The 7949-nt window shown below is 26.9% G+C and overlaps 1 protein-coding gene across 2 annotated transcripts in view; it reads right to left on the reverse strand.

Moving 5' to 3' along the window:
• The window catches only part of LOC107162781 (C3 and PZP-like alpha-2-macroglobulin domain-containing protein 8), a 145107-nt gene extending 139468 nt beyond the window's left edge, over nt 1-5639 (reverse strand). For both annotated transcript variants that reach the window (XM_015509829.2, XM_015509814.2), the window contains exon 1: nt 5500-5639. The gene's annotated coding sequence lies outside the window, so the exon portion shown is untranslated. The remainder of the gene's footprint in view (nt 1-5499) is intronic.
• Between the last annotated feature and the right edge of the window lie 2310 nt (nt 5640-7949).

Below are 7949 nucleotides of genomic sequence, written 5' to 3' on the forward strand. Positions count from 1 at the left end.
GAAAAATTAACAATTATGATGAACAGTTTTTATAATAAAACATTGAGATCCTTCCAAGTCCTCTAAAAAAGGTCCTTTTTGTTTTTAATCTAACTTTGTTCTTTAATAATATTAGATTTTACATTAAATAATATTTAATATCTTAACGACATTTATTTTTCGCCATAAAAATTACTAATTAGTTATAATAATTCTTTTATGTACCTATTTTTTTTTGTATTTTTGAGTAAATATTGATTCGTTAAGTATTCATTAAGATAAATAAACTGCAAGGATAAAAAATGAACCGATAAAATATGATCAGTCACTTGCTACTATTGCTACCACAGGTATGGTACATAATATTGATGAATATTTAGTTTTCCATTGTTTGAATTACAAGCATTCCATTAGGAAATCAGTGACAAAAGTGCAACCCACGTAAAGATTTTTTTTTATCACCTCTATAATTTTGTCTAGGTTATGTTAAATCACTTATAACAATATACATCAAAAACATTTACATTATTTTTATTTGTCTGTCAATGGTACAAAATAGTAGATTCCGTTACAATAATAATATAATCTTGTTTATATTAAAGATGCAAACCTAGTAAACCTTTTTTCATCTTTTAAAAAATGTATGTTATGTTACGAGTGTCTAGAGTGTCGTTGTAATGATGTTTACCTGCCATTATTTCAGAATATGTTTTATTTAAAGAATAATGTTCATGATGTTACCGGTAACATGTAGACAAAACGAACCCACGACGAACGTGTAGCGAAATAGTCTACCCAAATCGCCGTGTTAAACAACAATAAAGAAAGAGTCATCCCGAAGGTAACGGTTGTAACTTTATAAGTCAACTGTCACGAAGTTAAGCATTATATGTATGTATATTATTAAATAAAGAACGAGAATGTATGTCACAATGGATATAATATTTCTTAAATATGTTGTTCTAACAGAACATAAAATTTGTTTTCAATTTAGTATACTGAAAATCGTTTCAAATCTATTGAATCAATTTCGAATATATTCCATTTCCCCCAATCAGCTCGTTATATATTATCATTATCAAATTAACTATGCACTCATCATAATTTACGATTCTATTTCATTACTCTTATATCATTAATTAATATTATATAAATTACCAAGACTCTTCTCAATGTATAATTTCTCTATTCTTATCTATACCATTGTAAATGTATACTTTTGTAACACCATACTGTCATTATATCTATATCATGTACTTATATAATTGTCGAGCTATAATAGTTTTAACTGGAAGCTAATCAAAAAAAAAAAATTTCGAATATTCATTTTGCTTGGTTATCAAAACATAAACCTTATTTTCGGTATAATATATAAAACTAATGATGAGATATTTTTCGATATTGTTGTTTGTATATATGTCGATGGGGTATTATTAAAAGGTATCTCGCTTTTAATTCTGTCGACTGAAAACCATAATATTTATCATATGGTTTAGCTTGATACGCAGATGAGTCTGGTCGGCTATGGTAAAAAATCTGTTACGTAAAATATTTGTAACCCATAAATTAATAATAAAAAAAAAAAACATGAACAAAAACGATAACATTGAAAACTAATAAACTGTAAACATTCCGAACAAGATTACAAAGAGTCAAAAAGATACGCTACGAGTGTTTTAGCACAGACCAGAATGGGTGGGTGTGATAAAGTGTGATGGTTTAAGACGGTGTAGTGACACTGCTGCTACTGCAGGGGGTCGATGTATACGTACACGAGATGACGAGTGGTAAACATGACGTGACAAGGCAATTTGCAGAAAAGAAATTGATATACAAGTCTCTATTTATTTTTTTTTCTTGCTCCTCGCAAACCACGTCTGCATTATATATTGTGGTCAAAACGACTTGTTTTCATTAAAACTTGTAGTTATAGTATCTGTATTAAATACAGTACGTGTGAGTGTGTGTGTGACATACGAAGGATATAATCGAATGGTTTATTTTATATTCCTCTTTCTTTAGGCTGTGTAAACTAACACATAGGCGATGTGTTATTTACTACAAGGGTGCTACGTGAGTGATCTCTCTCTCCTTTTTTTCTATTTTTTTTTACCTTATTAAATTATTACGATTCATCATAACCAATCATCATATATAAGCACATGCGCGCTCAAATTATTCAGCACTATATATCGTTGTCTTATAAACAGTAATTGTTTATTAGCTTAATGTTATTATTTATTATACTACCAATCGTAATTATCATCAACTATATCTATAGTTATTTTTTACATCATATCGAATTTTTTTTTTGCATTTCAGTTTATATTAGTTAATATTTAAAAAAAATATAATACAAATTACGATTATTTTAACTGGACCTATATTAGTTATTTGCTAAAATTAATGTTACGGGAAATTCTAAAATATTTTAATTTAGGTTGACTCTCCATCAATAAGCCTATATTGCGACTATGTCCAAACTAATTCGAAAACGATTAATAACGGTTATTGTTGTCGTAATCTGACGTGCAAAATAATTACAATTATTATTTTTATACGTGATTAACCCACAGTACACGCTGATATAATAAACGCATAAAATGAATTTGTATTATACAATATAAACATATATATACTCAAAATATTATTCGAGTATGACAATTTCAACTCGTGATCATCTAACAAATTGTATACAAACTTGAACCGTTATTGAAAACCAAGTAATTGCCACTTATAAACACACTATGTTTGTATCGTTCAAAATATTTAATTTGATATTCCTATAAATATTTTTCAAACTCCACCGTTATAATTATATTAATATAGAAGTTAAATGCATTAACAAAACTAAATTGATTTTAATCAATTTTAGAAGGTTTAATAAAATCTGAAATTCTAATAAAATTGTTTTCATTATTTTTTTTTTATTCATCTCCAAAATCGGCTTTTTTATTATTTATATGATACGTATTTACGTGTAAGTTTAATACTGATAAAACTGTTACTTTTATTTCTCTAAAAGAAAAAAAAAGGTTTGTAAAATTATAATTTAGAAGTAAGATATCTGATTTCAAAGACGATGGCACAGAAATATCAAATTTTACTTGATAAGAATCTATATTTATATTCGATGTAGTTTTCCTTAGAAATATTTAACTTCAAGAATTGAACATTGTAGAAAATAGAAATAAGCATCGTAGTGTTATAAAATTTCATATTATCGATCTAAAAGAATTCAATCCAACAGAAGAATAATCTGAATAAGTAAAACAGTAAGAATAAAATAAAATTCAAAAGATCCTTTGACAAATGTATGTTTGTTAAATCGAGCGGCATATTATAATATAAAATCAAGCGATGTAACATAATATATGTAATACCTATACCGACTCAAACTCACTATTAACATATACACTTGGTTTGAATAATTGAATAATATTTCAATATTTTACTTATCAATTTATTCAGATGTACAAATTTATGTACCGAAAAGAGTCTATACATTTTTTAAATTGGAATTATAGTATTAAAAGCAAATAAGTATCTTATAATTTATTTAATTAAAATATACTCTATTTTGCTATAAGCTTTTTAAATGTTAAATACATGTTATCTGAGCAATTGATAACGCTATAATATATATAGTTCCTTTTCAGTCGAACAATAATATACAATTAGTTATTAAATGTGTCTTGAATTAATGAAAAAATCATAGAAACAGTCAATTTGGTAATATAATGTACGTGTCTGAAAGTAACGTTTACGTCACTATAAATAGAAGCGTTAACAACTATAACGTCAAAATGACGATTCACTCGGAATTAAAATAATATTATTACGTTACCTGCAAAACACTATTATTAATCATCTACTCAGTGCATATTACCTATGTATTTATATATAAATATATAATCAATGATTATTATTAATTATCATCGACCTCTCGTCTATTCACCAAATTTCAACATTACAATAAGTATTTTAACAATAATTATTTAACAATAATTAATACCAAATAATATGAATATAATATAATGATGTTGCGCTGCAGTTCACAAAAGTTGATCCACTTAACTTAAGATGCTAATTATTTCAAAAATAATAAACGTTTTTGGAAATATTTTTTTTAAATATTATTCTAAATCGTTAGAATACAAAATGTGTAGATAATAATAGTATTTTTTTACCATCTTATCGGTATAGTTTTATAATTTTTATATTTTTTTAATAGTTAATGCAACATGCCTTATTCATTACTTATTTCCAAGTAGTTTATATTTTGGATATGAATATTAGATAAATTTAAGTATTTTGGACGAGTATTTTATGAGTGAGTGGTGGAAATCCTAAACTTATTATGACCAAAATGATGATTTTTTAAGTGAAGTAATTTTTCGTTTCACAATATTTTCAAAAAAAATCAACCATTTATATATAGACAAACATTTTGATGGTAATGATTTTTTTTTAAATATTTAATAATATAGTATTATTGTTTTAAACGATTCAAATGTGTTCAATATACAAAGATTATATTTTAAATTAAATTTCAAACATGAATAAAATTTAAAAAATAAAATTTCAGTACTTTTTGGTTTAATTATTTTACTTCCTTATACCTACAAGTTGTAGGCTACAACAGAGTAATAGTATGTATTTAAATAACTCAATAAAAGTACATTTCGGAATGATTTACATAAATAGTTAGTTTTGATATGGTTAATTGTATAACATGAAAATACTAAATTTGTTAGTGTAAAACTGGAAAAGTACATTTTTGTTATCTAAATATAATATTGTATGTATGAAAAGGGTTCGTTTTGATTTAACCAGTAATTTTGAATATTCAATTTTCCAGGGAATAGTAAAATTTGATCTATTCTAAGGTCGGACGGTCCATTAGAATCTATATCTAACTCGATTTAATCTATTTGGGTAATATAATGTTTTGAATTTCCACCTTTAAGTTATAAGTATTTAATGTTTAGATGAGTAGAGTGAAGTGTTATCCCGCAAAATGTTGGTACATTATTATTATACTCGTTTGAACGTTGAATACGTATAACTAACAAACCACAAGGTAGTAAAAAATTTGATTTTTATCTAAATACTCTGAATAATATTCTGCTTCGAAAAATGATATAAAAAAATTTGATATCTTTCTTTAAAGTAAAAAATCTAACAAAAAACACAATTTTAAACTATAATAAGTCTGTTTTTTTCTTTAAAAATGTTTTTTTTTTTTTGTATGACATTAATTGTATCAAACTTGACGTATAATATTATTATTGTTATAGTGTATATAATATCTTATCAAAAACATGTAGCATTTTATTTTTACGATGACATTAAGACTATTTTAAACAGTGGCATTATAATATTATAAATATTATTTTTGTTAAAATTATCATTATTATCGCGACAGTTTTCGCGTCGTGCTACGAACTCGTAAAGTATATTATATCTCGTGGATTATTTGCATGCGATATTTAATAATAATATTATAATCGTACTCACGGTATCGCAAAGTCGTATCAACGAAAATGAGTCTGCCTCTGGACGCGCGCTGGTGTACCAAAAGTCATTCCGTCACAGACTCCGAGAGCGGTGTGTGATTTTGGTGGCAGTCTGCATCGCGTTTTACCACCCCACATGATGGGCTGGTGGCATGGTGGCGGTGCTGGAGGTGGAGGACATGATCGCCGCCGCCACCGTAGTCGTCGTCGTCGTCGTCGGCGTCGTCGTCGGCGGTGTTGGCGATCGCACGCAGACGCAACCCTTTTGCTCTTCTCCACTCTCTGACTACCACACGGTTTCCACTCAATGCCACCCTTTCACCGCACCACGTACCGTTTTCCAGTCACTGTTTTACTTGTACACAAAAAATTATTATTATTATTTTCTGCCACCATACGTCCTTTTCGACTCTAACTATTAAGTACACTAATTTTAAATAAATATAAATATATATATAAGGTATGATTCACCATGCATGCTCACCTCTAGCTCTTCGTTTATAAAACAATTCATATAAATTTAGAATTTTTAAATATATATACATATATTATAATTTTTTTTTCTTTTATTTTAAAGTGCTTCGGACATACAAGGTCATCGAACTTATTGATATAATAAAAAAAATTTATTATCATGAAGTTGTTAAGCGTAAATTAATTACAATATATACAGTAAATTATAGTAATTACAAAGATTATCATATTATCATATCATCAACTTCTAAAAATTTTTTTACTACTTGAGGAATTTCCCGTGGCGATACAAATATTTGTGAGTGAAAAATCACCCGTCAAATAAATTACAGTGGAATAGGGATTCTGCTATTTGAAGGACAGTAGTTTTTAACTCGTCAGGACTCTTCATAAGTATTACAAAACATCTCGATAGTATTATGTAATATGGTTTTCAAGTATTTTTAATAATTCCAAAAAAAATGATTTTTGAAAAGCTAATTGCGTTATTAAAGAAGAAATATGGAGTAAGTATGCTCAGTGAATCGACCTGTAGTGTATAATGTATATATATATGCATATTAGGTATATAATATTTCAATCACCTTGAGACACCGTAATATTGCAATGTACGTAGGTGCACTTGTAATATTACACATACGTGTTTTTTTCAGTATTTGTACCCTAAATGTTTATTATGGACTATAGTCGTATTTACTTTGATTAGATTCCAATAATTTTTTTTTCTTTTATGGTATACACTTCGTACACATGATTATTGGAATTCCATACATATTATATTTTAACTCACCGTCGAATAACCATATTATATTATAATTATTGTTGGTATCGTGTTCAGACGATGATAATTTTCTTGACGTTCTTTCAGGTCTTCAATTTGTGAACGTCGAACATATTATTATAGTTAGTAATAATTATAGTTTATCCCACATGTGTATTACATATTAAGCATTCCACGTTTAGATGAGTGACGACGTAAATTACTATTGTCACGGCGCTCCATGACTTTTTACTATACACACACGGGGTTGTCATTTAGACAATGAAAATGTTAATTAAATACTGATTGAAAAATTTAATTTTACGACTTCTATGATTTACACCAAAACTTCTGCTTTTTGTGCCGAGAAAAATGAAAAAAAATTCTTATAAACACCTAGCAAAACATTATATTATATTCGGCGATTTAAATTTTGTTGAATTTTGTTGAAAGTATTGTACTTTCGTGTTCACCGTGATAGTATATGCGAGAACAGTTGATGACTCGGTAACAATTTTCCACCTCATTTGTATAATAATAATGTATGAGCTTTCACTCTATGCACTCTCGGCAGTCGCTAACTCATTTACTCGGTAACCTCGTATAGTTTGTGTTGCACCAACCATTACATTGTGTCCATAGTATAAAAATCCAATTGCAATGTGTCCATAGTTTTCGCTAACAACTTTATTTATATTATTTTAATATAAATATATTTCTCTGTACCTATATTACTAAATACCTCGTGATTTCTTCACACATTTAAGAGTATAATCCATAATTATTGACGTACAGTATTACGTTAAAAAAAATAAAAATAAATTCCATAAAAAATGCATTTTTTAAATGAATTTCAATGAAATAATTCCAACGTTTATCTGTGACTATTTTTCATGTAAATATACGATGGTATGTACGAACATAATATATATATATATATAATACACATAATAATTTCATATACATGTAAGAGTAATATTATTAACAAATTATATCTTATGATATGTTTTTATAAGCATCGAAGTTATGCAGGTATTATTAAATAATGTTTGTATTTCACCCTTATTTTTTTTTCATTCTTCTAAAGAAATTTTATTTATGGAAATAATATAATGTTATTAAATTATAATTTTAACATCTAACCTAATTCATAGGCTACTTAACAAATGAAATGATACAATCACATTATTTAGAATATTTTTTATTACGTATATGCT

Source organism: Diuraphis noxia, unplaced genomic scaffold (genome assembly GCF_037042655.1).
Source record: "Diuraphis noxia isolate RWA-SAM2 unplaced genomic scaffold, SU_Dnox_SAM2 contig0002, whole genome shotgun sequence".
Taxonomy (NCBI): Eukaryota; Metazoa; Arthropoda; class Insecta; order Hemiptera; family Aphididae; genus Diuraphis; species Diuraphis noxia.